The sequence below is a fragment of the Colobus angolensis genome, unplaced genomic scaffold (genome assembly GCF_000951035.1).
Source record: "Colobus angolensis palliatus isolate OR3802 unplaced genomic scaffold, Cang.pa_1.0 Scaffold97, whole genome shotgun sequence".
Lineage (NCBI taxonomy): Eukaryota > Metazoa > Chordata > Mammalia > Primates > Cercopithecidae > Colobus > Colobus angolensis.
In genome coordinates this window covers 5777008-5785953 of record NW_012123709.1, presented here as the reverse complement: position 1 = coordinate 5785953, position 8946 = coordinate 5777008, and positions in this window count along the sequence as shown.

The window sequence follows — 8946 nt, the reverse complement described above, 5'->3', positions numbered from 1 at the left end:
ATTATTATAAACATACCTGAAAATGTGGAAGTGGTTTTGGAACTGGGTAACAGGCAGAAGTTGGAAGAGTCTGGAGGTCTGAGAAGAAGACAGGAAGATGAAGCAAAGTTTCCAGTTTCTTAGAAGCTAGTTAAATAGTTATGACCAGAATGTTGATAGAGATATGGACAATGAAGTCCAAGCTGAAGAGCTCTCAGATGGAAGCAAAGAAGTTATTGGGAACTGGAGTAAAGGTTACCCATTATGCTGTTGCAAAGAACTTGGCTGCATTGTGTTCATGTCCTTGGAATCTCTGGAAGTTTGAACTTAAGAGTGATGACCTAGGGTATCTGGCAGAAGAAATTTCTAAGCAACAAAGTGTTCAAGATGTGGCCTGGCTGCTTCTAACAGCCTATCATCAGATACAGGAGTAAATAAATGACTTAAAGTTGGAATTCATATTTAAAAGGGAAACAGAGCATAAAAGTTTGACAAATTTGCAGCCTGGCACATGGTAGAAAAGGAATACAAGCAGAGTGTGGAGCAACCACTTGCTAAAGAGACTAGCATGACCAAAAGGGAACCAAATGTTAATATCTGAGACAATGGAAAAAGAGGCCTTGAAAGAATTTCAGAAATCTCTGAGGCAGCCCCTCCTATCACAGGCCCAGAAGCCTCAGATGAAAGAATGATTTCAGGGACCAGGCCAAGGACATCACTGCCCTGCTCAGCCTTGGGAGGTTACTCCTTGCAACCAGGCTGCTCCAGCTCCAGATGTGGCTCAAAGTCCCCAGGTACAGCTCTGGCTGCCACTTTGGAGACTGCAAGCCATAATCCTTGGCAGCTTCCATGTGGCAGTAAGCCTGTGGTTGCACAGAATGCAAGAGTGAAGGAGACTTGGCAGCTTCTGTCTAGATTTTGGATAATGTATGGGAAAGCCTAGGTGCCTGGGCAAAAGCCTGATGCAGGGGTAGAGCCCCCACAGAAGGCTCTACTAGTAGGGCAGCACCAAGGGGATGTGTGAAGTTGGAGACCTTATACAGAGTCCCCACCAGGGCACTGCCTGGTGGAGCTGTAAGAAGGGGGCCACTGCTCTCCAGGCCAAAGAATGGTAGAGGCAGCAGCAGCTTGATCCTCAGCCTGGAGAAGCCATAGGCACTGAACTCTAACCCATCAGAGCAGCCCTGTGGGCTGTATCCAGCAAAGCTATAGGGTTGAGTTGCCTAAGGCCTTGGGAGTCCACCCCTTCCATCTTTGCACCCTAAATGCAGGACATGAAGTCAAAGGAGATTATTTTGGGCCAGGCGCAGTGGCTCACACCCATAATCCCAGTACTTTGGGAGGCCAAGGCAGGTGGATCACGAGGTCAGAAAATCGAGATCATCCTGGCTAATGCGGTGAAACCCAGTCTCTACTAAAAATACAAAAAATTACCCAGGCGTGGTGGCACATGCCTATAGTCCCAGGTACTCAGGAGGCTGAGGCAAGAGAATTGCTTGAACCCAGGAGGCGGAGGTTGCAGTGAACTGAGATTGCGCCACTGCAATCCTGCCTCGGTGACAGAGTGAGACTCCGTCTCAAAAAACAACAACAACAACAACAACAACAACAACAACAAACATACATATTATTTTGGAGCTTTAAGATTTAATGACTGTTCTACTGGGTTTCAGACTTGTGTGGGGCCTATTGCCCCTTTTTTTGGGCTGAGTTCTCCATTTTGGAATGGCAATGTCTACCCAATAACTACCACCATTGTATCTTGGGAGTAAATAACTTTTTTCAGTCTTACAGGCTCATAAGAAATAACTAATCTCCAGATGAGACTTTGGACTTGGGACTTTTTGGTTAATGCTGGAATAAGCTAAGGCTTTGCGGGACTATTGAGATGGGATGATTGTATTTTGCATGTAAAGACATGAGATTTGAGGAATCAGGGGCAGAAGGATACGGTTTGGGAAGTTTGTTCCCTCCAAATCTCAGGTTGAAATGTAATCTCCAGTGTTACAGGAGGGGCCTGTTGAGAGGTGTTCAGGTCATGAGGTCAGATCTCTAATTAATAGCTTGGTGCTGTCCTCCCCATAAGTGAGCTCCCACTCTGAGTTAATGCAAGACCTGGTTTAAAAGAGTGTGGCACCTCCTCCACCCCTTGCTTCCTCTCTCACCATAGGATGCACCTGCTCCCCTTTGCCTTTCATCATGACTGTAAGCTTTCTGAGGCCTTACCAGAAGCCAAGCAGATGCCAGCACCATGCTTCCTGTACAGCCTGCAGAACTGTGAGCCAATTAAACCTGTTTTCTTTATAAATTACCCAGCTTCAGTTACTTCTTCATCGTGTTGCAAGAACTAACTCCTCACCCCCCAAATTCATATGTTGAAGCCCCAACCCTCAATGTGACTGTATTTGGAGACAGCTTTTAGAAAGAAATTAAGGTTAAGTGAAGTCATAAAGTCAGCTAATCCAATAGGACTGATGACGTTATATGAAGAGAAAGGGAGTAATCTCTTTCCCCACACACATGTACCAGGGAAAGGACATATGAGGACACAGTGAGAAGACAGAGCCCTCATCAGAAACCAAATTGGCTGGCACCTTGATCTTAAGACTTCCCAGCCTCCAGAACTGTGAGAAATAAATTTCTGTTGTTTGAGTCACCCAGTCTATAGTATTTTGTAATGGCAGCCCAAGCAGACTAACACAGTAACATAAATCTTTGATATCATTATTATTCTGATTTTGGTTCCTGGGTCTAGTTCTAATTCATAGTAGCCTTCTGAGGGCTAGACAGTTTCTACTTTGACATTCTGAAAGATAGCACAGCATCACAATAATACATTTCCTACTGTTGACTTAAAGAGCATTAGTAGGCTTCTGCAAATGATAACCAAAGAGTCTTAAGCAATAAATAATATTGGAGGTTAGGGTAAAGAAAAATCACTTGTAGCTCATGACTGGGATGAAAGTATCATGGAAGAGAAGTTATTTCAGCTAGAATTTATACAATGGTTAGCCTTTTAAAAGGTAGAGAGAGAGAATATACTGATAACTGAGATAAGAGCAGAGAATTATTCATATTCTGCACACGCCAACACTACACATCAGCGTGAAATTTGGATTACTCCATGTTAGGTTTTCATAGCTATAGAGAACTATTTACCAATTTATCTTAAACATATTAAAGATGCAAATTTCAAACCTAAATTTCTAGAAGCTTTACTAAAACTTAACACATTATTAAGTAGGTAAGGTAAAAAACATTTTCTCTCTTACGTTCATTGAGGATGAAAATCTTACGAATTCTCTCAATTTTATTCATTGTTCTAATAAGAAAGAATCAGCTTTCAAAAGTTCAACTTTTCTGAGATATTACAGCAAATGCATTAGCTCATCTAGATCTTTGTTGGACAGACAATTGACTTACTTTCCTATGCTTTCTAATGGTGAATGCTTCAAATATGATATTAACATAGGCAAATAATTGTCTATCTATCTGTCCTTCACTACCACTTCACAAAGAATTCTGAGTGAACTGTCCTGTAAAAATCAGAAGGTCATGTAAGTCTTGCTCCCTCAAGCAAACTCTTATCTTTAGGAGACCTCAAAGGCAAATTTTATGACTGCTTCCTTTTAAAACTATAAACATAATGAAACCATTCTAAAAATAATTATGGTATATCACCCAAATAGCTCACAAAATCAAAGACTTGAGAGAAACATTGTCTGAAAACTTTAAAACATTGTTATTTAAATATGTATTGACATATTTTGATGCAAAGTAATTTTTTTTAATTCAGAAAACATATGCTAATAATAATTTTTTTTCATGAAAAAAATGACCAAAAGGAGACATGACTTTTCACCTAAGCAGGAGGCTGGAAGCCAGACAACTCATTTTCTTTTTTATAGCTTTTAACAAAGTCATGACTTCTTAAAATCTGTTATTCTATCCAAAACATTGGTCTACTCTTCTGGTATCATCTCTTTCAGCAAGATATTCATGGATTCCCAGGCTGGGGAGAAAAAGGCTCCAGTGATACATTCATTCCTAAAATGTTTATTGACTATCATGTATGAGTCAGGCAATGAATCTCTGAGGGCCAATACAGCTTAAGGAAGAATATGTTTGGAGTGACACATCTAATAGAGATATCTATCGTAGATACCTTAGGTAGCCTAAAGTAGCCTTTCATTGTCCCCTGGTCAAGACATTCTCCCATGCAACAAATCGGTTGATTTTTTTGTTTGTTTGCTTATTTTCACTTAAATCCACTTCCTTGTATATTGTCTTCAGTTAGTAATAGAACAACTACAGCATTATTGTCACCAAGATGCTTCATAGAATTTAGACAACATAATATTCAAGAATATAATGTTATTCAACTCATTTTATTAGCTATTGATTCTCCAAGCGTATCCCCAACTCTTCCATTCTCTTTTTATATAAAACTAATTTTCTAGTTCGTTATTTGTTTTTGGGACTCCTCCTACATGATTCGGCTTCTGCAAATAGTTTTTCTTTTTGTTTTCAAATGATCCTAGGTCTTGCTCTGTCGCCCAGGCTGAAGGGCAGCCATGTGATCATAGCTCACTGCATCCTGGAACTCCTGGGCCCGAGCAATCCTCCTGCCTCAGCCTCCCAAGCGGGTGGGACTACAGGTGTGCGCTGCCATACCTGGCTAATTTTTTTTATTTCTACTTTTCTGTAGAGACAAGGTCTCACTCTGCTGCTCAGGCTGGTCTTGAACTCCTGGCCTCAAGTGATCCTCCCACCTCGGCCTCTCAAAGCACTGGGATTACAGGTGTGAGCCACCACACCCAGCAGTTTTCACAAATAGTTTTTGAAGAAGCTCAGTCTTGGCAGACTGTGCTGGGTTGTCACGCTGCCGCTGCCACTGTGCCAACCCTTCAGGTCTCAACGAGGCTGGGTGATGCTCCAGAATGGGAGATGAGCCAATCTGGGAGCAGATTTGATCCAGCTTCATTCAGCATTACTACCAGTTATTTCATAATGAGAAAACCCAACTAGGTGCAATTTACACTGATGTGCCATGCCTCATGTGGGAAGGATGGCAATCCCAGGGGAAAGCTGCCACTGTGGAGAAGTTGTCTAGTCATCCCTTCCAAAAAATCCAGCACAGCATCACAGCACAGGACCATCAGCCCACGCCAGCTGCATCATCAGCATGGTTGTGGGCCAGCTTACGGTGGATGGAGACTCCATCATGGGGTTCCACCAGATAGATGTTCCTGTTGAAGAACATCAATAAGACTTGGGTTTGCGCCAATGACATGTTCAGGCTTGGCCTGCACATCTTGGGCTGATCTCTTCCCAGCCAGGCAGTCATGCTGTTTCCTCCTCCCTCCTCTTTCCAGTACCATTCACACTCCAGATGCTCCACATATCATGCCAAAGGAGCGAGTCCATGGTGGGAGTGGGCATAGTGCAGTGCTGCCACCCAGGTGTTGTGCACGATGTTTGGATGTTAGACTAGTTGCATCTGAAGGAAGAAGTTTGGGTTATACCGTGCATGCCTTGAAAGACCTCAGTAAGGCAGAAGGGAAGGAGAAAGCAGCTGCCTCACCATCCAGACATTGATTTGTTCAGATGTTTCAATGCCTCATGATACAATAAACCCACAAACATTTTCTTAAAAAAAAAAAAACCAGCTCAGTCTTTACTTTTGTATTGGGTCCCTTCTTTCCCAAATTTGAATAATACTGTATGATAAAAACATAGGTTTGAAGTCAAATACAGTTGAGGTTAACAGCCTTCCTCCACCAGTTACTAGCTATGTAATTCTGGACAAGTTACACAACCTCTCTGAAGTTCAGTTTCCATACTTGAAAATGGAATAATAATATTCATTTAAAAGCACAGCTGTAAGGATTAAATAATAAGCTGCTTAGCATAGCATGAGTTACATACTGAGTTTCTGTGGATTTGAATCTGGTCCCTGATCAGTTTCTTTAGTTAAGTCTACAAAAACCTGTGATTAAGAACAGTCCCACTATTTAGTGCAATCACGCTTCTTCACTTATTTCTCTCATTGCTATTCTGGGTTTTCTCTCATGGTAGTCATATGGCCTTGGAGGGAAATATCATCTTTTTCTGGCCCTTGATTCTATCACATTACCTTCTTTTCCTGGTCAGAAGCAAGCTTTACGTGTCTTTTGTTACTAGCTCTCCCCACTTCTCTTGGTGGTCCTGAATAACAACTCTTCTTCTTTTTTTTTTTGAGTTGGAGTCTTGCTCTGTTGCCCAGGCTGGAGTGCAATAGTGCGATCTCAGCTCACTGCAACCTCTGCCTCTCAGGTTCAAGCCATTCTCCTGCCTCAGGCTCCTGAGCAGCTGGGACCACAGGTGCCCGCCACCACGCCTAGCTAATTTTTTGTATTTTTAGCAGAGACAGGGTTTCGCCATATTGGCCAGGCTGGTCTCGAACTCCCATCCTCGTGATCCGCTGCCTCGGCCTCCCAAAGTGCTGGGACCACAGGTATGAGCCATTACGCCCGACCCCTGAATAACTTCTTATATGGTTCTTCCCACCCCACCAAACCCAGGGAAGAGTCCTCTAGAATCCTATCACCAATACCAAAATATGTTCAACCTAAAGTAAAAACAGCGGCCACCATTTCTAGCAAGAAAGATGGTTTACTTTTTTCACTGGGCACAGATAGTACACACACACACACACACACACACACACACACACAGAGTCTTAAACAACTTCTGAATGCCCTGGAAAATGACTTTTGACATCCAATATATAAGATAAAAGCCATAGCAATGTAAATTGATGGTGGGGGGAAATGGTTCTCCAAAAATTACCTAGTGATTCTTCTGGCTGTCTTTATCTTTATCTTTGCTGTAGTAATTTCAGATGTTTTATTCTTTCATTAAGCATAAATTTTAAAATCCATTACTTTTAATTCAGTTCAGAGGGGCCAACAGGACAGAAGAACACTATTTCTTTTCAGGACACAGTTCTGTTCCAGTAACAGGGAAGCTTTCCATTTCAAGCATGATCTGATCATCTCCCACAGTCAAACTACTGACTTTTCTCTTTTGTCATCTATCCTCACTCATCAGCTGCCATGTACTTTTAGAAACTGTGAGAGCTTGATAACATCCCAATCTAATAAGTGTACAATATTACAATATAATCTTATCACATATTTACAAATAATGTCTTTTCCATATAATATACACAACAAGAAACCCTTCTAAATCATCCATGAAGAATAAACTTAACATGTGTGCAGAGGAAATTAAGTGCTGCTTTTTTTCCCCCTAAGGTAAAATATGTTATTTGGCTAAATTTTTATCCTGAAATCCTCCACGGAGACATGTCTATATCATGGACTAATAGATTGCAAAAATTTTCTGGACAATAAAAATGGTGATTTAAATATTAATGAAAAGAAAAAAGTGAGAGCACTTACTGTTTTATTTATTTACTTTATAACTTCAGAAATATTTTACAATATAAATTATACATATAATAAAAATTATTTTGTAACAGCCAATAGATCTATATTTTGGGGGAGTGGTAAGCTTGGAAAAATGAATGAAAGAAGAAATACCTCCTTTCCCTACTGACCTAGTAAAAGGACTTCAGGTGTTGCATGGCAAGTTTGAGCCAGAAACAAGTATGATGACTTCTGTATTAAAAAAAGCAAACCTATGACAGATATAAAAGGAAAGTCAATGAGTGAAGTCTCCAAAATGTATGTACTTTTTTTTCTTTCTCCTTTTTTCTTTTTTTTTTTTTAGAGACAAGGCCTCATTCTGTCCTCCAGACTGGAATGCAGTAGTGCAATCACAGCCCACTGCAGCCTTGAACCCCTGGGCTCAAGCAATCTTTCTGCCTCAACCTCCCAAGTAGCTACGACTATAGGTGCACACATGCTCACCTAATTTTTTCATTTTTTTGTAGAGATGAGGTCTTGCTATGTTACTCACGGTGGTCTCCAACTCCTGGGCTCCAGGGATCCTCCCACTTTCGTCCCCCAAACTGTTAGGATTACAGGTGTAAGCCACTATGCCTGGCTCACACCATATACATTGAGATGCATTAGAGATATCTCCCTGGTCAGCAGAAAAAAAAAAACTGTATCTAAAATAAGTACGTTTTATTCCTAGCCTTGATTTCTTCCTGTTTTCCAGTACCAATAACTTTTCAAAGAACTTATATAGCCATTTGATATGGTTTGGCTGTGTCCCCACCCAAATCTCACCTTGAATTGTTGCTCCCACAATTCCCACGTGTCGTGGGAGGGACCTAGTGGGAGGTAATGGAATCATGGGGACTGGTCTTTCTTGTGCTGTTCCCATGATAGTGAATAAGTCTCACTAGATCTGATGGTTTGATAAAGAGGAGTACCTTTGCATGAGCTCTCTCTCTTTGCCTGCCGCCATCCACATAAGATGTGACTTGCTCCTCCTTGCCTTCTGCCATGACTGCAGGGCCTCCCCAGTCATGTGTAACTGTAAGTAAATGACAGTTTCTTTCTTTTGTAAATTGCCCAGTCTTGGGTATGTCTTCATGAGCAGTGTGAAAATGGAATAAGACACCATTTTTCTTTAAAGAAGTCCTTTTCAAATTAAAATTTTCAATGAAAATTAAGTGATTACTTAATCTATTTCTTTTATATTTAGAAATAAATAGTATCAAATTAAGTGGAAATTTGTTTAGCTAACATTCTTGTTTACTCGAGGAAGTTATCTGTATGTCCAGAAATATCTAGACTAGATTTCTCTGGCACATTCTTCCTGATGAGATTCTGGACTGACTCAATTATCATTTTGAGGTTTTTTTTTTTTTTTTTTTTTTTTTTACCTGAGACTACTTGTTCACTATAAAGGACCCTAAAGAAATAACTCTGAAATGATAATAAGAGTTCATACAGGCAGCTATTGAAGCTGGGGCAAAATAGAAAAATCATTCAAATAGTATTAATAATC